The sequence below is a fragment of the Lactuca sativa genome, chromosome 2 (assembly GCF_002870075.4).
Source record: "Lactuca sativa cultivar Salinas chromosome 2, Lsat_Salinas_v11, whole genome shotgun sequence".
Taxonomy (NCBI): domain Eukaryota; kingdom Viridiplantae; phylum Streptophyta; class Magnoliopsida; order Asterales; family Asteraceae; genus Lactuca; species Lactuca sativa.
The window spans coordinates 210363781-210385632 of NC_056624.2; the positions used below are offsets into that span (position 1 = coordinate 210363781).

The window sequence follows — 21852 nt, forward strand, 5'->3', positions numbered from 1 at the left end:
TATGATGTGATAACCTCACATAAAATTACAACATGATTTTTGTTAGGTGTTGATTCCAATAATATAAATAATAAAACATAATCGAATTCTACATACAAAATATTAGTATGAATGAAAATAATATTTGTTTCATTCGAGATACATATAGACAATCTCGTCTCAAACATATTAACATCTTCGTATCCAACATGATATTTGATCCGAAAATTCCAATATGTTTAAAAAAAATTGTATATATGTATTTCAAAGAAAACGACCATTACTCTCATTCATACTAAGATTTCGTGTGTACGAGACAATTAATATATATATATATATATATATATATATATATATATATATATATATATATATATATATATATATATATATATATATATATATATATATATATATATATAGAGGGATGAGATCTATAGAAAATGAATAATTAGGGTAACTTTACTATAACCAATGAAATATTGACACATCATTACTTTTAGAATAAATTACACGAATGGTCCCTGGTTTAGAATATTTAACCCTAATCTACCAACCTTCATATTTTATCAACTTGACCCGTACCACACATTTAAAACTTTCTTTCTCTCTCTTTCTCTCTGCTACTTCGCCAGAAACCACCGCAATCGTCACCGTCATCGACGGAAATCGCCGCTGCCACCGCCACCATTTACGCCAGAAACCACCGCCACTACAACTATTTTCTTATTTCTCTCTCTTTCCTCTTCGTATCTTTAGGCAACCACCACTAGTACACCCTTTTCATCTCCTTCAACTACAAACAGCAACCACCCAAAACTAAATAAAACCAGCATCTAAAAAGTCAACCAAAACCCAATCAAACCAAAATATGATACCTGTAATAAGCACCAAACTGATACTAAAGCCGAGTTTAACCAAAATATGATTACATAAGATCAAGGAAATGAAAATCTTGGATTCGAAAAGTAGATACCAAATTGATAACAGAAACCATTCAACTTATGCTAAGAATCAGATCATGAACAGTAATCAATAGCAATCAAAAACAAAATCGATCAATGGAGTACGAAATCAAAAACACCAATTCATCAGTTCGAAAAGTAGTTTCCAAGAAAAGGTTTGATAGTGCCTTATCTATTTAAAACACTGTAATTAACACTAATCCAAAAGAAAATATCTCATATCGAACATGGAAAACATTCAGATTCTAGAATAATTCCTAATCAAAGATCATAATATGAAATAATCATGAACAAAATCATCAATTCCAAATAGCAAACCAAAATCAGGAACAAACTAGAATTGGTTTTAAAAATAACAATGATCTCGAGATGAAAGAAAAAAAATCTGATCCATTACATTTTCTGGAAATCACAGAGCAAATGAAAAAAACCCACCAGCTCTCATTTTCTGTTAATCAAAGGGTTCGTCATTCGTGGTGAGGAAGGGAAGGCTAGAGCCGGAGATGTAAGAGCCAGAGTTTTTTAGTTTGTGAAAGCATAAGGCAGAGATGTGTGTGTGTTGTGTCTAGAGTGGCTGAGATGTGGGCGATGTAGTCGGAGGCGGAGAAGTTAATGTGGAAATCGGAGAAGTCAGTGTGAATGCCATAGATGGTGTGGGGGTCGCTGATTGAATGGTGTTACGGGGCCGCGGATATGAAACGAAATCGATGAAAGAACCAAAGATTTGGAAAATCAAACCGTATATCTAAAGAATCAAACCAAAACTTTGAAAAAACAAACCGAAGATGGAGGCTTCAAGGAGCTGGTGGTGGCTTCAACGCCAGTTGCATTTCACAATTAGGGCTTTTGCGCCTTTAATCTGAGTGACGAACATATCAATTTCTTGATTCATTCGATCCAATACATTAGTTAGTTTCTCGATTTCATTGAAGGTCGGCATGATTCTCGTGTTTTTTTCTAGTAATCGATGTGGGAGGAAGACGGTGACGATGGACGAGACCACCGGTTTCAAAGGAAGCTAGTACGTATAAATTGGAATGACATTGATGGGTTTATTTGATTTAGGTTTAGTGTTAGATTTGATTTTGGGCTGGCTTTTGGTTTATAATTTTTATTTTTCGACTACACATGCCAATTAACCTAAACTATAAGGATGATTTGTGTAACTCAAATAAAATGGACATGTTGGTTACATCATATTGCCCTAGTTACTTTGTTTTTTATAGAACTCATTTCTATATATATATATATATATATATATATATATATATATATATATATATATATATATATATATATATATATATATATATATATATATATATATATATATATATATATATATAAATAAAAGTTATCCTACCTTAAGCTACAGTGAACTTTGCTGCTTTTTGGCTTAAATAGCCCTTTGTTTATGCCCGTCTTTGATTTTTTAGCTTTATTAGGGCCGTTTTTGACAATTTCTAATTACTTCCTGTACACGTGTTTGTCTTATGTTTTCTATAATTTTTTTCGACACATGTCTCTCACATATGTTTTCCCCTCATATCCATCACTACCTACCACCGCCTCAATTTCAACACGCGTCGCCCCTCCATTCCAATCCATTCAGATGTGTTATATTCACCAATTTGTAATTCATTAACAAAACTTTATTCCTTATATCTCTTTCTTTCTCGATGGTGCTTCTCTGCCTCCGATTGGTGCCCACACGTGTAGGTCAATAGGTGTTTACACATGCGTCTTGCTTTCCAGTCCATTCCGATCCACCGGTTTCCTTAATTGATTTCCCTCAAAAGCAGACGACTACCAAATGACACCCACTGATACATCACCAACACCCTCCATCGCCAATACATCATTGCTCACCGTTCCTCGAAGCGATTGTCAGCTCTAATCTCAACCTTCATCGGTAGGTTTAGGAAGCAACGCGTACCTGTTCTACTCCACCGACTCATTCTACCTGACAGCCACTTCACAGTTACCGCTTCCTCTCCCTCTCGGGTTAATCACCCTCATTTTTTTCTTATATACCAATCGACTCCAAAGAGTAACAGAAAGGGAACTATGATGACTGCAATCAACACCGCCTCACCCACTATTCACCCAGTCTGCTTCTTTTGTTGTTCCTTTCCGTCTATTAAAACCCTAATTTTCATATGATTTTTGTGGATTGGTTTTTGGTTGATTCGCACATGACCTAACCACAAAATCGTATTTATTGATTTTCCCCCCTTCTTAGTTTGTTGTTTCAAGGATTGTTGTCTCAAAAGGTCACATGTCCGGATTAGTAAAAAAAAGGTGTGTACATCAGTCTTGCGGGATTACTGAGATGTGTGTTTTTTTTTGCAACTGATAATTTTGGGATTAATTATGTATCACCTAATTTGCATTTTTGAGGTTTTGCTTTCTTTTATGATTATGGTTCTTAAATATGCATTTAAGTTGTTATTTAGCTTCAGTTATCGAATTCCACAACTTCTACATGAAATCAACTATTCCTATTTGGTTTCAGGTTGTTTACCATTTCTCTTTATTTTTCAGTCTGCAAATCGATTCTTTCCCTTTTCTATTAGGGTGAATTTTTTTGTGTTTAGTGCCCTGGATTCCATTAGGAATCAGGTAAGTAGGTTTTTCTCATCCTTTTTCTCATTTGATTTCATTTATCGTATTTCGGTTGCAGGAAATTCTTCATTTTCAGAAAGTTCACGACTATAGGTTAGACTCGGTCAGATTTTCCCACCTGATGATTTTGTCGGGTTCGGTCTGTAATGAGAAGAACATTGTTCTGATTATCTATCATCAAGTTTGACCATAGTATTTGTCCAATATTGATTGTGCTATTCCTCATAAAGATATTATCTTGTGATTTCTTTTATCTATACTTAACATCAAACAAATTGATATGCATGTGTCCAATGAATTTTAATGTCTTGTAGAATGTATTTGTATTTAATAATCCAGGGAATGAACATTACCTCAAATCATTTGAGTTAGTACAAAGGTATGTTTTATCTAATGACAGCGTATGCGAACACGTATTGGGAGATGGTGTTACTACTTATTCTGTTTTTTGGGTACATTATCTCTCTCTAAGCTTTCTCTAATGAGATTTTGAGTAGCTTATCTTCTGTAATTCACTTGAATCTCCCAATTTGGTGATTTCATCTGAATTGAGAAGGGTTTTGAAGCAAGTGATGGTTTTAGATATATGTTATTAGTAAGTGAGTATTGTGATGGTGATCTTACAGAACTTGTATTTGCAGATACTTGATGGCCATAATGGGGCTGCAGCAGCTATATATACCAAGGATAATCTTTTAAACAATGTCTTAAGTGCTATTCCAGCAGACCTTAACCTAGAATAATGGATTCCAGCATTTGCTAGGGCTAAGGTTGTAGAACTCGCTACTTGGTACCTGCTCGCCCAACTGGGGAGTAGCGAGTACTCGGATTCGGTAATTCATGTAGAAATGTTTTTAGGATAATTATATATGTCAAAATCATAAGTTAAAATCATAATTTGATTGAAATATATAACAAAATTAGATACATGTGAATACATAAAAACTGAAATACACACAAATGTCACACTTCATAATAATTACTGTAAATTTAAGACATATACGTAGTAATAATCACATGTGTGTGTTAAATAATAAATCATTAAGTGTGTTATACATATTAATCTTGAAATTCTTGATTTTTTTCTCTTTTTATGACAATTTTGACCCGTTGACCGAGTTTGACCGATTTTGACCGAGTTGGCCGAGTTTGATCGAGTAGGCCAGAGTTAGAGAGATGTTGACCGATTTTTTTACAGAGTTTGACTTAATCCTAGTTTTTTTTTTTGCCGAGTTCACATCACTCGCCTCGGTGGAGAGCCGATTCCGAGTAATCGGCCGAGTAGGCTGAGTTTTGCAACACTGGCTAGGGCTCTGGTAGTTGGGTTTATAAAAACAGATAAAGATTTCCAAGAAAAAGGTATGCACATCTTTCTTCTTCAATTCCATCTGAATATGAACACTGTTAATATGTAGAATTGTAACGCTCTAAAAATTTCAACCAATTTAAACTTTTCAAAAACAACTCAATTTCATTAAGTTATTGCAAAAGGTTTTCAATACATTTATTATCAGAGTATTCTTAGAACCATAACATAAAACATGAACATGAGGAGCGGTACAATCACACCTTTGCCTTGCCACGGTCTCCTGAAGTACCTGAAACATTAAACCACAACTGTAAGCCCGAAAGCTTAGTGAGATACCCCCAAAATACCAACCACATATACCATACACATAACATATCATATCATAACAGAACAGCAATGCACTTCGGTCTACTGTGTGACTGGTACACCGCACCGGGCATTCAGTTCATCTGGTCCACCCTCCGAGTCTAGCCATATACATCGAGTCTGCAGTGTGGTTGGTCCACCCACACGCGGGCCTTTAACCCACCTGGTCCACTCTCTGAGTCTACAGTATGACTGGTCCTCTCGCACCGGGCGTTCAGTCGGCCTGGTCCACTCCCCGAGCCTCGGCATGTCTGGTCCGCTCTCCGGGGCCTACAGCCTATCCGGACCGCTCGTTGGGCCTTCAGAATATCCAGTCCGCCCTGGGTATGTTGGCCTACAGCACAAAGCAGCACCTGCCTCAACCCAACCCCAGTCAACCAACCATGTGCACATAAACATATAATCATATAGCAATTCATCACTAATCAACCGATCTAGCAGATCACATACATAGCACACTCTAACCAGGATACCGACCTAACCGGTCACTAGCATAATATCATCCTATATATATCCCAGGATTCCGACCTTAACCAGGTCTCTAACATACAACATCCTAACTACCAGGATGCAAACATATAGCAAAACAATAACGTAACAACTACCCGGATTTCCATCCGATGAAGGGCCGGTCTTGGTGCCTTACACCCTGTTAATATAGTGAGGATAACTCACCTCGCAACTGCTGACTAAAAAGATAAGATCACGCTGCTCCAACCTTCGACACGAACTCCACCACTGCTCAATACCAAATGACTGAACTCAATAAATACCAATAATTACCAAAATACCCTTGGAAGTCAACTGGTCAACTCTTGGTCAAAGTCAAAGTCTACCTTCTTGTGTGACTCTACTCGCCGAGTCACCCCGTCGACTTGTCGAGTCCCTACTCAGAAACTCCCAATCCACGACTCAACTCACCGAGTCGCCCCAAGACTCGCCGAGTCCAACAAACTCTGAGTCCCTTCATGCTCAACTCACCGAGTCATCCTTCGACTCACCGATTCATAGCTCAACCGGAAAAGATTAGGACTCCACGACCAGACTCGCCGAGTTCAAGAACAGACTCGCCGAGTTGTTCTTTCAACTTGTCGAGTTCCTACCTATCTTCATCCAACTCGCCGAGTCCACCCATGCGACTCGCCGAGTGTCTCCAATTCTTAACCCATACAGTGGCTTTCCGAGCGATGCAGGGTTCCAATCCATAGATCTACTCCCCTTCACACCCTCCATCACATAAAGTGGCAACCTTTACGTGAATCCAAAGATATCTAAGCCTAAAATGCTCTAGGGCTAGGGTTTGGGACAAAGGAACTTCACCAAAAACTCTTGGGCATAGACTTTATGGCTTCTTGGATCATTACCAGCCTAGATCTGAGGTAGCATCCTCAGATCTAACTCCAAACTTGAGATGGACCTTATTTATGCCCCAAAACCCCACAAATGATAGATCTAGGTGCACAAAAGCTTCAAGAACAAATTATTACTTCCAATACAAGCTTCCACTGGATTAGATCTCGGATCTAAGTCCCTCCCTTGCTGTAATCCCTTTGCTTTTCAAGTTCTCTTTCAATATCCCCCTTCCAAAGCTTCAATCTCTCTATCAATGGTGATCCACTCGATTTCTAGGGTTTGTAGGCTCTCAAGGGTGGTAAGGAGGCTGAAGAAGGGATGTTATGTTCTTTATATAAGGCACAACCCCCGGATTAGGGTTTTTCTCATCCCAGTACCAACTCGTCGAGTCCACCCATGCTACTCGCCAAGTTGGTCACTTATACGTGACCCGGATCGCGACTCGACGCGCCGAGTCTGTCCATCGACTCGCCGAGTAGACCTTCCTTATTTACACTAAGAACCTTGAACTTGCACTTCTGAACTCAGGGTGTTACAATTCTCCCCCACTTAAATTAGGCTTCGTCGTCGAAGCCTGCTGCAACACATCCCAGATGATATTCCCACAATGCACCTCCTGGTATCAATCGACCCAGGTTCCTCCGAACACTGCTAACCATCCTCTATAAAGTCCACTCTTCCCTCCCAGAGTTACGACAACTGATTCAAGCCAGCCACCGACTTCTTTCTTTGATAACAACCCTTATTAACCAATGATCACCTGATGATATTTTCATCACTCCAAATCACAACAGTCACTTGACCCTTACCAAGCTAGATATCACCCTGAACCACCGGGTCCTGACTCGGTACCAAGCTGCTACCCCTTTCCTCGACTGGCATATCCTTTATCGAATTTACTTCTGGGACTTATCTCACTTTCCTTTCCAAAACCAACTTGTTCCTTTCCGAGCTGACAGGATGGCACATCCTTCAGCTCCTGAGCAACTCCCATGAGCTCTCCCCTGCAATCACATACACATGTTGAAACTGCTCTAACATCCTCGGGCTAGAAAACCCGACACATTGACAATACTTCCAGACATCCCTAGGATGAATTGCTACTGCAAACATAAACTCCTGATCTAAACCATACAGAAAATCCAAGGCTCCCTCCTTGCATCCTTTCCGAACTCCTCTGGTTCTACATTACCGGAAATCCTTCCGCAACCTCAACAGACACCCAACCCGGATGTGCTTCCACACCACTGGTACAATCCCAGTACTCAATAACCATAATCGAAATACTCTCAATTATCCATTCATGCTGTTGTTTCACTTCCGTGAACCAACACCCTCTCCCGGGGTTACATACCCTTCCCTTTCCTTATCCAAGGGAATCCACTCAACAACCCTTACCGCACCTGCACGTGTCACTGAGCTAAACTTCACTCTACATTATCCATGTAGAGCCACTGCTATTCTCGAACTTCCATAAACTCTGAATCTGCTCGCAAGGACTCTCGAGTCCCTGCACTGCTTTCCACTAACATGATCAATACACGGGGCCAAACCATATCAATTATCATCCCATGATGACGCTTTTTCTCACTCTCCTCGAACTGATCCACTAACACATACAGATTATTCAGCATGACGGGACCGCCTTACCAGGCCTTTAGCCTATCTGGACCACTCTCGGAACCTTCAGCATGTCTGAATCGTTCCCCGAGCCTTCGGCCTGACTGGTACGCCCACATGCATTCAGTCTGTCCGGACCACTCAAAACTGTCTTACGTCACCTTGAACCATTCTTTCCAGGAATCTCTCATGTACATACTGTTCTAGCCCTCTTGGGGTTCCGAACTCTAACTCCATTCCTTATACTCAAATCCCGTACTAACCCTAGGCCCAACCTTGGTCTGTAACCCGCCCCACTCGTCTGCCACTTACTCATACCAGCCCACGCTCTTGGCTTACTGAAACGTTGTTGAAATCCAAACAGCTAATTGACCTCTCATGTTGTCGATCCTCTTGAGAATTTTCCAATTCTCCCCACTTAGAGCACTGACTACCAACCACCGGTGACTGAACCGGCATAAATCAATCATTCCTACTCAACATACTCCTCTTACCCATGAACTGATCCTGAAACAAGCAACTTCCACAAAATCACGTTCCGACCGCGCGCATCACGTACTCTAAGGGAGTTCGACCCTCGGTTGAGTACTCCTCAAATTGCAAATGTTATGCGTGACACTCAGACCAAAAAGCCTAATTACCCATCAACAATCCCCATGGATGATAACCAACTAAGACTCCTAATACCAAAACCCTCGATCATACGATAAACCCGACGAAAGGACGAACGAATACAATACCATGAATTATGCGAACGAGACTAGTAGATATAATATACTCCATAACAACCATAAAATAACAAGATATTGATGGGTTTTAGTCATAACAACATCCTATGTGCTCATACAAACCCTAATGTTTGGATCTAGGTTTCTCTATTGTACATGCAAGTTATCCAAGACAATAAACCCTAATTCTAGCATACAAGTAATCATATTAACATAAGAATGGGTTTAAGATATTACCTTGATTGTTATATAGCAATATCAATCACAATTCCTCCTTGTAATGACTTTAGAAAGCTTAGAGTCACAAATGTCACTCCTCTAATGGTTCACAAACACCAAGAGCAAGAGGATGAAGAGGAGAAGAGAAGGAGGCTGCCCAAAACGTGTGGAAACCCTAGAAAACTAGTTTACTACGTTTTGGGGGCATAAGGGTTCTATATATAGTGAGGCCATTAGGGTTATCTAACAAGGAAACCCTAATTTGGATGCTTAAGCCCTAAGCAACCCATGGACTCCTTTCCTTAAAAGCCTTGGACAATTTCTAATGGGTTTCCCCATAGAGTTCGTCCATCCTTATAATATAAGGCAATCCATGGCCCAATTGCAATTATCTTATAATTACAATTCCAGTCCCTTAAGTTTAATCAATCTCTTTTAGTCACAAACTTAATTCTTATTAATTCTTGACTAATATTAATTAAACAATGTGATTTCTCCTTTAATATATTATTCTCATAATATATTAATAAATCATATTTAATCATTTCTCTCCATAATTCATCCTATCAAGTTGCTTTGGTGAAGGCAACCCAAAAGGACCATGCACCATCGGGTCAAGTACATACCAAAATAATTATGGACTTAGACACTAATCCAATAGTCTCCCACTTGGATAAGTCTAATAACTATTATGCGTATGACTTCAGATCATGATCTGCAATCGTAGCTTTCCAAAGCCGCTGTTAACTCTGATCCTATCAGATACGCGTGTGCTTTAGATAAGGGATCATATATTCTTCCATTATAGATATCGTATGAGACATGATTTCTAATCATTCTCTCTGTACTATTTCTCTACTTCCGATTTATGATGACTAACTAATTGAACAAATCAAATTAGCCCTAGCTCGGCCGAGCATTTACGTTTGTCATCACTAAATCATCAAGGGGCCCAAAGATATCGCTTTTATCCTACTTTGGATAAAAGGAACGGATAAACTTTGATTCAATGCTCGCTTGCACTCACTCACCGAATCACACACAACAATATGTTTTATGACACCAAGTTACTGGTGCGTTTACATATTATCAATGTGCAACCAATTTGCAAGATACAACTCACACATCTCGGTTTCAAGAATATAAGATGTTATCGTCTCACCAATCACTCGTGATACAATTCATGGAGTGATCCAAGTGAGCGTGGGTTTAACCCAATGCTCAAATCATATTCATAAGCACTCATGAACGTTGCAACAAACATTTGCTTATGTCTAATACTCTTTAGACATTCCACACACCAATTCATGACAGTCTTCATTCATACCTACTTCCAACATATGAACGACTGTGGCCCGTTCGAATAATTTGACTGTTCTCAACCAATTAAATTATTCAGGAAGTCAAAACATGCAAAGTGAAACACAAGAATAATACTAATCCCATATGGCCTCAAACCTTTGAGCATAAATAAACACCTTTTATTTATCACCATATTGATTACTCATTATTTGTTGTTTCGGGTAATCAACTTCTTACTCGAATTATCACTACACTTGTCCCATGCTCCTAGCATGCACACAATGTTTACATATGGTTCTTACTTTGTCAAATAGATCAAATTGAACACATTTCCAATCATACTCATTTCACAACTCTGAATCCTTTTCACAAGTGAAAGAATATCAAATTCTTGCCACTTATGGAATATGTTAGATTCTAACATTTTATGCAACAATCCTTTTGTAATGTCACTACACTAAAGTCACAATGACTATTGCCAATGAAATTACAAAGTCCTCTATCAGATATTGTTAGAATACAATTCCTTAGATATGATGTCTCTCACTCAAAGTACATTCCTTTGAACATCCTTTTGCATAAAAGTTTCTAATCTAGACATAGACTTTCAATATTCAATTCCCAATATGGACACGTTTCCATATTTTCCATATGACAACTCATTCTTAATAGAATCTTATCTATTCATAATAATGTCGATATGGTCCATCCAATACTATACTTCCAACTAGTCACAAGTGACCAATCCTAGGCGAACTTTGGATTGTCCTTTGATAGTTGTTTAATTATCTTAGTCAAAACCGATTCTTGTCCTTTTTCCCTCTAAATGCGCTAGACATTTGGAAAATTTTAGAATGGTCAAATATTATAGCATTTGCAATCGATCCTATACCTGAAGCGTATGGGACACGATGCATAATGTCTTACATAAAGATTTGATACTTTATCAATCTTCTGCCATAATATTTTATGTGCTACGTTCTCAAAATTCGAACTATGAAGAGGAATGTCGTAATCATAATCGAAATTTGAGAACACACTATGTATCCTTGACTAAATTTATTAACATTCCACAACCTAAGCCTTTAGATTTGAAATGAAGCATAATATTCACTCCCTTAATTATAGCAAAACAACTATTCAACCCTTACAACTTTGCAAGGTATGACTCTTGTTTTCTATAATGAATATTGCTAACTTGCAATACTTGCCTTAATAATCATACAATCATAACATTTATGCTCCCACTATCAAGATGATTATTATAAACATAACACTTATGCTCCCACTAGCTTTGACATGTATTCAGAAACAGCTTAACTTTCAGAAAAACAATACATATTGAATTTCTTAAGTCCATATTTCTAATACCTAATGCTTTGATAATCCTTTATCTAAACTTATAAACCTTCCCCTTAGATAGCTCATATGTGTGTCTAAAACAATTCAGACTAATTGCCAATTCTCACAATTCGAATCATGGAAAGGGATACCGTAACCATGATCAAATTCGAGAATACAATTTCACAATCACTATCTTCTTAAAATCTCTTAGTGAAAGCATTTCCTCACAGTCATTTTCATAAAGGAGGGAATCTTATGACACTTAGATTTTAATGGTGTATGTGTTCCTATCCATGTGAATTTGTTAAAACCAAAGTTTACAACAAATTCAAACTCATATGGACCGAACTTTCTTAATCTTGATTTCTTTGCCTTATGGTAACACAGCTGCCCACCATGTCTTCCAAGTAGTTAAGCAGCTCACCCTTTCCTATCAATATACTTTTCATTGATTAAGGTCCGTGCCTTTTATTCATTCAAATGAGAACTCATAGAACTCACATGCATAATTAACTTAATTGGAACAGCACAGAAACAAAATAATGTTAACACGATAGGTTGTAAACCTCAACACGTGTGCTGGTGATGATTGATAAGGTCTATTTTGATTTGTTCTTGAAACCTTTCAAGACCATTAAGACTCCCACTGACTCCTTGACATATAAGATTCTCTTGTCAATAAACATTTCTTGACAAACAAATATTCAAGAGATAGTGTAGCTTTTATCAAGACAAAACACTTCATAAATTGGTCCTAGTTGGTCTTTGTCTTATCCGAGACATCACAACTTTCCATATTTGATGAATGTTATAAACCTTCCTAATACTTGTCAATTAATATCACAATCTTAACTCTAAGACTTGTTTTGGAACGAAGTATGATTGACTTTCTGATTTAACCATTTCTTCAATTCTTGATTCCTCTTCTTAGACATACAATTGCACTAAGACTCACTTAGAGGATCAATTGAGATATGGTTCTTAATCAATAAGACATATCATAAAGCATAAATAGTACTCTTCCTTCTTCTTATAATAGAGAAACTTTTATCTTTTTGCCTACTTGATTCTTCTTATTCGTTCTGCTATTGATTTAAACTCTTTCAATCAATTCAGAATTACACTTAATCTTATAAGTATAATCATATTTACTAAACCTTTAGTAAATCATGAAGAATATCTTTGTTATTTTTTGTGGTGGAATTGATCAGCACACAACTTTGTGTACTCGATCTCCTAGTTCTTCACTTGACACTTTGTCAATGAATTAGTCTAATTTCCAAATATGAAAATTCTCATTCATCGTGCAACCAAGTTGCATGATTCCAAGTTTCTGTCCAATTGAAACTTGGGCGATGAGAAACTTTCCCTATTCGGTAAATTTTTGACATTTTCACAAATAACATAGTTAAGAATCAAATCCATTATTGCTAATAATGGAAACATTTTAACATCAATTTTTCATACACGCCATTGTAAGGATAAATAAATAAAATTTATTTTATTGCGGAAAAAATTTGTCCTTACAATACAATTCATTGAAAAACTATGCTAATACATCTTTCTTAGCAATCTAATTCTAACTCTAAGTGGCAGCTCAAGAATCTAATCTTCAAGTAATGCGATCGAAATCCATTCCTTCATGGTTAGATTCTGCTCACTTCTTCCTTTAAGCTTCCTCTCTTTTCTTTGATCCTACAAAACATCAATTGTAATCTTATCACATTATGTATTAAGAATCTAGAATAGGAGCTTAAAAGATTTAGTCAATGGATTTTACCTAAAGCAGAGCCATACGTTTTGACTCTCCCATCTCTTAGATCTCTTAGGTAAATAGGGCAGCTTCGTCTCCAATTCCCCTTCTCTTGGCAATAAAAGCAAATTGACTCTTTTGGAACAGGACATGGAACTACTTCAGACATTGCCTTTTTTTTCTTATGATCAAACCTTTCGATCATAGCATGTCTTTCGTTTCCATTGTCTATATCCATAGATGTCTTGAAGGCAGATTCACCAATCAACTTTGCTTTTCGATTGCGCCAAACCATTGTTGATTCAGCGGCAATAAGCATATAAGTGAGATCTATAAGGGTCACGTCTCAGTTCATCATATACTACTCTCTTACGAACTCACTATATGAGTTAGGAAGTGGTTGAAGAACCCAATCAACAGCCATCTCCTCATAGACAACGGATCCCAACATTCTTAACCTATCAATGTGTGACTTCATCCCCAGGACGTGTGCACACACCGACTTTACTTCTTTACGTTTACTTGCCAAAAGGGCTTGAGTGTGCTTGAACTTTTCAAGCCTTCGAACTTGTGGGTTAGGGAGAATAATTAGAGGAGGTGGGGGAAGAGAAGCATGATCTCTTGTTCCTCGATCGAATCGTAGAATATCATCTTCATGTGGAAAACTTGTTCCACGGGATTTGGGAATACCATAGTTGTCATACTTTGACATCTACAAAACGGGAGAAAAACAAATTCAAGTTAGTTGATTGATTGAGTCCTTAATAAATCACCCAAATGAGATACTCAGGCTAGGACCCAACACAATATGCTACAACCTAGAAAAGGGATGTCGTAATCTAGTTGCAGAATATTTGAAGGTAAGTGAATGACGATTCACTAATTTCCACCATGAAAAACGAAAAGGAAATTTAAGTTTTTTAAATCTATGAAAACTCCTAGATCCTATGAGATTCATTGAACATTTCAATGGCATGTTTAAATCTCGATATGCCCCTCTAGTTTGTGACTGGGATGCCGAGGATCACAAAGCGGGTGTGAATAACCATGCAAACTTACATGGTGCCCTCACATGTTACAGTCACCTATTCGATGTGCTGGTAAACCACACACGCTCCACCAAACTATGACAAACATTGAGTCACCCTTTGCTACCTATGCTTAGAACCATTTAGTGTGCCGGTTAACCACACACGCTACACTAACGTCTTCGCAAGGGCACAAAGTGTAATTTCATGGAATTGCATCAATTCACTTTTGCCTAAGTAACTAAGATTGGGAATTTGTAAAACATTTAGTTACTTTTGTACTTCATTATACTTATAATGGAAGGTTTTTTCCTATCCTACCCGTTCAGCTAACGACTCTCCACTAGTCAAGAGTGCGGTGGGTAAGAGTGGATACCCATTCAATCGCCATTTTATAGGCAATTTCCTTAAACACCCCTTATAGACCAGCTTCGTGAATGAGGCCTACTAATGGTAAGACTGACTTTTACTTATACATATATATAATGTTAGACTTTTAATGTTATATATAGTATAGGGTGTATTTTACACTTTTAAAATACTAGGTGGTCAAATTTAACGATTATACTTTTAATTCAATTAATTTGTAAACCAAACTTTTATGGATTTATTAAACCTCTTTTAATTATAAACCTTAATTAATTAATAAAACCATAAGGGTGTGATATGAACTTTTCAAAACATCACTAGGGTTTTAGAATTTAACATTCCTAAATTAAACTTTTAATCAACTTTTAAATTCCAAAACTTGAGGGCAAGTTTTGAAACATTTCAAAACATTAGGGTTTAGAATTTAAATATACATGAAATTAAACTTTTAATCAAGATTTAAATTCCAAAACTTGAGAGCAAGTTTTGAAACCTTTTCAAAACATTAGGGTTTCAAACAGCTAATTGACCTCTTACTCATACAAGCCCACGCTCTTGGCTTACTGAAACGTTGCTGAAATCCAAACAGCTAATTGACCTCTCATGTTGTCGATCCTCCTGAGAATTTTCCAATTCTACCTACTTAGAGCACTGACTACTAACCACCGGTGACTGAACCGACATAAATCAATCATTCCTACTCAACAGACTCCTCTTACCCATGAACTGATCCTGAAACAAGCAACTTCCACAAAATCACGTTCCGACCGCGCACATCTCGTACTCTAAGGGAGTTCGACCCTCGGTTGAGTACTCCTCAAATTGCAAATGTTATGCGCGACACTCAGACCAAAAAGCCTAATTACCCATCAACAATCCCCATGGATGATAACCAACTAAGACTCCCAATACCAAAACCCTCGATCATACGATAAACCCAACGAAAGGACGAACGAATACAATACCATGAATTATGCGAACGAGACTAGCAGATATAATATACTCCATAACAACCATAAAATAACAAGATATTGATGGGTTTTAGTCATAACAACATCCTATGTGCTCATACAAACCCTAATGCTTGGATCTAGGTTTCTCTATTGTACATGCAAGTTATCCAAGACTATAAACCCTAATTCTAGCATACAAATAATCATATTAACATAAGAATGGGTTTAAGATATTACCTTGATTGTTATATAGCAATAACAATCACAATTCCTCCTTGTAATGACTTTACAAAGCTTAGAGTCACAAATGTCACTCCTCTAATGGTTCACAAACACCAAGAGCAAGAGGATGAAGAGGAGAAGAGAAGGAGGCTGCCCAAAACGTGTGGAAACCCTAGAAAACTAGTTTACTACGTTTTTGGGGCATAAGGGTTCTATATATAGTGAGGCCATTAGGGTTATCTAACAAGAAAACCCTAATTTGGATGCTTAAGCCCTAAGTAACCCATGGACTCCTTTCCTTAAAGGCCTTGGACGATTTCTAATGGGTTTCCCCATAGAATTCGTCCATCCTTATAATATAAGGCAATCCATGGCCCAATTGCAATTATCTTATAATTACAATTCCAGTCCCTTAAGTTTAATTAATCTCTTTAAGTCACAAACTTAATTCTTATTAATTCTTGACTAATATTAATTAAACAATATGATTTCTCCTTTAATATATTATTCTCATAATATATTAATAAATCATATTTAATCCTTTCTCTCCATAATTCATCCTATCAAGTTGCTTTGGTGAAGGCAACCCAAAAGGACCATGCACCATCGGGTCAAGTACATACCAAAATAATTATGGACTTAGACACTAATCCAACAGATATCAAGAAGGAAACATACCCGCAGTTGTATCCGGCTCTGCTCTGACCTCCTCTGTTGTAAGCTGAAAAGCACATCCCTGAGCCCTCGGGGGCTCCGCTCCACCCTGACCTCCACCCGTAATCCTCAAAGTGGTCGGTGTTGCAACCTGCACTGGCCTGGAAACTAGTTGTGGATAGTTGGCCCTCATGTAACCAACCTGATGACACTAATAACAAATCCTCATATCCTAAATTGGGGCTGACTGACGGTAATCCCTCGCATAATGCCCCTCTCTCCCACACTTGCGGCATGCACCACCGGACCTACAAACTCCGGTATGACCCTTCCCGCACTTCTCACAAGTGCGGCCGCTCTGACTGCTCAACCTGGAATCAACGGTCTTGGACCGTTTCGGCACCGGCTGCGACTGCACTGGGGCCTGCCTCTGCTCTCACAGCTGTAACTCAATCTCTAACTCACGCCGCCGAGCAGCCTCCTGCAACTCCAGCAAGGTCTCGCACCTCTGCGTAGACACATACTGTCTGATATCCCTCTTGAGCATACTCAGATATCGAGACATCTGAGCCTGCTCTGAAGCAAACTTCGGGCAAAACATCACCCTCTCAGTGAACATCCTGGTGATCTCTGTCACCGACTCTAAATCCTGTTTCAACTCCAGGAACTCCTGATGCAACCTCTCTCTCTCTCAACCCATGGAACATAACGAGTTCTGAACATCTCTCGAAACTGATCCCAAGAAACCGCAGCCTGCTGCGCATCCGAATATGATCCCGTGGTCAACCTCCACCAATCCTTCGCCCCGAGCCTCAACAGGTTCAGAGCACACCTCACTCTCTGATCAGCAGGGTATGAACATATGAAGAAACATCCCTCCACATCTGACAACCATCACATAGCAACAATCGGATCCTGAACTCCATCAAAATAAGGGGCATCGTATTATCGAAGTCCCGATACTGAAAACCTCTACCGGCTCCTCCTCCTGCTGCTGCTACAGCCGCTGTAGCCGCCACGGCAGCCGTCTCTGTAAGAGCTGCATAACGCTCATCAAAATACTCGACCATGGCGGCCTTGATCGACCCAAACAGTTCCGGCAACTCGGCCCGGAACATAGCAGCAACCTCATCATGCAGGATCTCACGAATCCTAGTATCCAACTCGTCTGTGCTCATCTGACCAATAGCCTCGGGCGGTACTGACCCACCCTGACCACCCTCTCCTGCTCCTGATCCTGATCTGAATTCGCTCCCAGCATGCCTCGTAACCACCATACTGAAAACACCGCAAAACATCAGATACTTCCCACTAACCCGGGAACCAACCCCCAACCCAACCCTAGGGGTCGTGATTTCCTTGATGCGTGTATGGGTCCTGTGCTTTTAGTAGTACGGGCCCATACTACATTCCATACCTACCCATATTTATATCAAGTATCACCACAACACCCTAGAGATGAATATACATAACAAGCAATCTACCCTCACCCCTAGAGGAACAATGAAATTCTCGTACAGAAAGGAATCCTAGGTTAGCAGGCATCATAAATCAGGCAACTCTATCATGCAATTCCTGAAGATCCCTAGCCTAGTACTAGCATGTTGTTCTATCATATTTCATAAACAAATAACTTCCATGGTATTTTGGGGTTACTTACTGGCTCCAGCTGATCGTAGCTCCGCGTCCTCCTTTAGTCATTTTGAAAACCATTTTAAATTCTCTTTTAAAAACTCTCCTTGATTTGAGATTGGATTCACACGAATGTTCCTCCAATTCACTCAAACCAACCCCAGTCAACCAACCATGTGCACATAAACATATAATCATATAACAATTCATCACTAATCAACCGATCTGTCAGATCACATACATAGCACACTCTAACCAGGATACCGACCTAACCGGTCACTAGCATAATATCATCTTATATATCCCAGGATTCCGACCTTAACCAGGTCTCTAACATACAACATCCTAACTACCAGGATGCAAACATATAGCAAAGCAATAACGTAACAACTACCTGGATTTCCATCCGATGAAGGGTCGGCCTTGGTGCCTTACACCCTGTTAATATAGTGAGGATAACTCACCTCGCAACTGATGACTGAAAAGATAAGATCACGCTGCTCCAACCTTCGACACTGATGAGTTTATCAAACTCTTAGATCGTTTAGATCTTATAACAGGTAAATCACAAAAGCGAAAATAGTAATGTAAAACACAAGAATGAATCTGAATGTGTCGAATGATTCAAATTGATTCAATCCTCAACAGAGCTCGATGAAGAACTTCCGTTGTAGAGGATATCAGGGTTACAAAAGATAAGAACAATGAACACTATTAAATTCTCTCTTAAAATCTTTCTTTGTAGGATGCATGCAAGCATCTATAAATATAAAACCCTACAAAATAACTCACGGATGGACAGGCCCATACCAGAGATTAAATGGACTGAATATCGAGCCCAAGTCGCAACATCTTCTGGACCTAACATTCTCCCCCTTTGCGTCAATTGGAGCGAGACTATCACTTCTTCTTGCTGGGTCAAGCTGCTGGAACTTTCTTAGTAGTTTCAAACAGACGTGGGATGAGAGCGAGGATTGTCTGTCTGAAGCGAATGTACCACTGGATCATGTCATCGAAGTACTTCTTGTCGTCTACTGAATTCTGCTTGCAACGCTGAATGATTCCCAGAACATGTTCCAGGCATGCAGTGGTGTATAGATGTTTGTCTGCCAAAGCGAACATGCATTTTTGGCCTTCGTTCCTTGTAAACAATACAAAATTTTGTTTCGGGTCAATCTTTCCCATCTGAATCATGTTCAAATCACTAGCTGAGCCAACAGGTGAGATAGTGGGCTTTTTCTTGAAAATGCTAGCGATCTCCTGATCCATCTTGGCAACTTCCATAATGTAGCATACAAGCATCCTTTTGAAGTGATCAATAATCGGACCACACTCTGCTTCATTTGTAAGGAGGATGTTGTGCAAAATAATCCAATCATGTGGATTCAGGTTGGGAAGATCAGCAAGTGATATGGCATGTTCGGTCTTAGCAGAACCCCTCAGCACCTTGAACCGAACGTTCGTGAAGTTCCCCTCTCGAAACGGCTTGAGGACCCGAACGTTGACAATCTTCTGAGCGCTCCAAGTTTGATACTGTGGTTGGGCAGACTTCAGATAGAATTCGACGAGATCCCTATCAACCTTTGGATGAGGATGAGGGATATCAGCAACGCTATCAAAGGCATAGAAGATGAAGGCCTTTCAGGTCAGTGGCATTTCAAACTGTGAATCGACCGAGTTGATGCGATCCAATGAAATCACCGGTTCAAGCCACAAAATGTTGGGAGTTTCAATTGCTTCTTTCAAAAGCTTCTCAAGAGTCCACGGAGGAAAAAGGGTTTTCCTATTCTCAAGAATGTCATGAGCCTCTTTCATTTTTCTTTCAGTTGCCTCAGCCTCTCTGGCAACGCGAGCGCTCATATCAGCATCTTTATCACGACCTTGCTTCTTTAAGAGATCTGCAATCGTCTCTTTATCATCATCACTATCATCAGCAATATTCTTCCCTTTGTCTTTGACACCCAAATTCGAGGCTTGACCTGTTGAAGGAGGTTCGGTTGTTTTTGTTGCTGTAAAAGTGGGACGCGGTTGAGATACATCCTCTCCCCCTTGTTTCGGAATGGACACGAACTCAAGGAGCCCTTCAATTTTTCTTAGGAGAGAAAGGGCAGGAGCAAGCTTTTCTGCGAGAGCACGCCTCACTGAGTAATTCAGTATTGGATCATGTGCTTCAAGGATGTTGGAAAGGGTGGCGTGGACATCCGAAACACATGAAGAAACAATCTCTCGTTCAGATCGAAGAGATTCAATTTCCTTTTGAGAATTGGATAGCTGAAGAGTCTTGACCTTAAGAGTAGTGGTCTTTCGAGCGAGAGCGTCCATGAGTGAATTCTCGGCAGCTAGATCTTCTTGTAGCTTAGTTAGGCGCTCCTTAATAGTCGCCGTAAACGATGAGTGGTCATCACTGAGAGCCTGACGAAGACTGGCGAACGATTGCAGTTCAGAGGCAACTGAGGTGGCAATTTGGTTGACAAGAGAGTCAAGCCGCGCTGCGTTGGAATCAGCAGTTCCCTGTAAAGACTGCAAAATGGAAGAAGCGTCAACAAATAGTTTTTCGACTTTTTCGGTCGCAGCAACACATGCCTTGGTGGAGGTGTCAATAGCGGCAGTGGCTGGGCTGATGGAGGTTTCATGAGCCTTAGTAAAAGCATCAATAATCCCCTGAATAGCAGCCTCGGAGATGGTAGACTGTGAGGAAGAAGAGGAGGAAGCAATGAGAGAATCAATCTTCTCGTGAAGCTCCTTGAGACGCTTGTTGGTGACAGGAGCATCATTGTCGTCATCACTTTGCATCTGATACAGACTGTAATAGACCGAATCAAATGTCATGTTCTCCCCACCAAGAAAAGGTTCTTCATTATCTGCGGAGTGAGCAGGAGATGAGGGAGGAGGTGAAGGTGGAGGCTCAGTTGTGAAAGTAGGTTCGGGGGCGGATGTATGTCCGGTAGTGGGAGTGGGTTCGGGTGCTTTAGTAGGAGCCCCCGTATCAGATACGTTGGTTCTTACTTCAGCGGTGGTTGTGGTAGCTTCAGTGAAAATGGGAGGGGTACTGGGATAGAGGTAGGTGGTATTTGAGTAGTGGAGGTTATGGGGGGAATGGAAATAGAAATGGAGATTGGTAGAGAAGAGACAGGTTAAGTGGAAACGTGTACCTCTGGGGTAGGCGATCGAGGAGGAGTGTTACCATGAGGGGGACTCTTCGGAGTCAGAACTTTCTTCCTCAGAATCGTTGGAGGAGGAGGCAAGTATCAGCTTTCGCCTAGGATGGGTTTTCCTCTTCTTTAGTGGAGGAGATTGAGCCGCCTTGGTAGGTTTGCGTTTCTTCAGAGAAGGGCCTTTCGCTCCCTTGACAACCTTCTTGTCTTTTCCCTTTTCATTTTTCTTTCCCCTCGGAGCGGGCCTATCAGCATCATGGATTGATTTAATCATAT

General features: G+C 39.5%; 1 long non-coding RNA gene across 1 annotated transcript; it reads right to left on the bottom strand.

Annotated features, from left to right (window-relative positions):
- Positions 1 to 423: 423 nt before the first annotated feature.
- Positions 424 to 2132, bottom strand: LOC111888297 (uncharacterized). Its single transcript, XR_002849152.3, has 2 exons — positions 858 to 2132; positions 424 to 775 (listed from the first exon to the last, which is right to left on the bottom strand). It is a non-coding gene; the product is annotated as an uncharacterized LOC111888297 (long non-coding RNA).
- Between the last annotated feature and the right edge of the window lie 19720 nt (positions 2133 to 21852).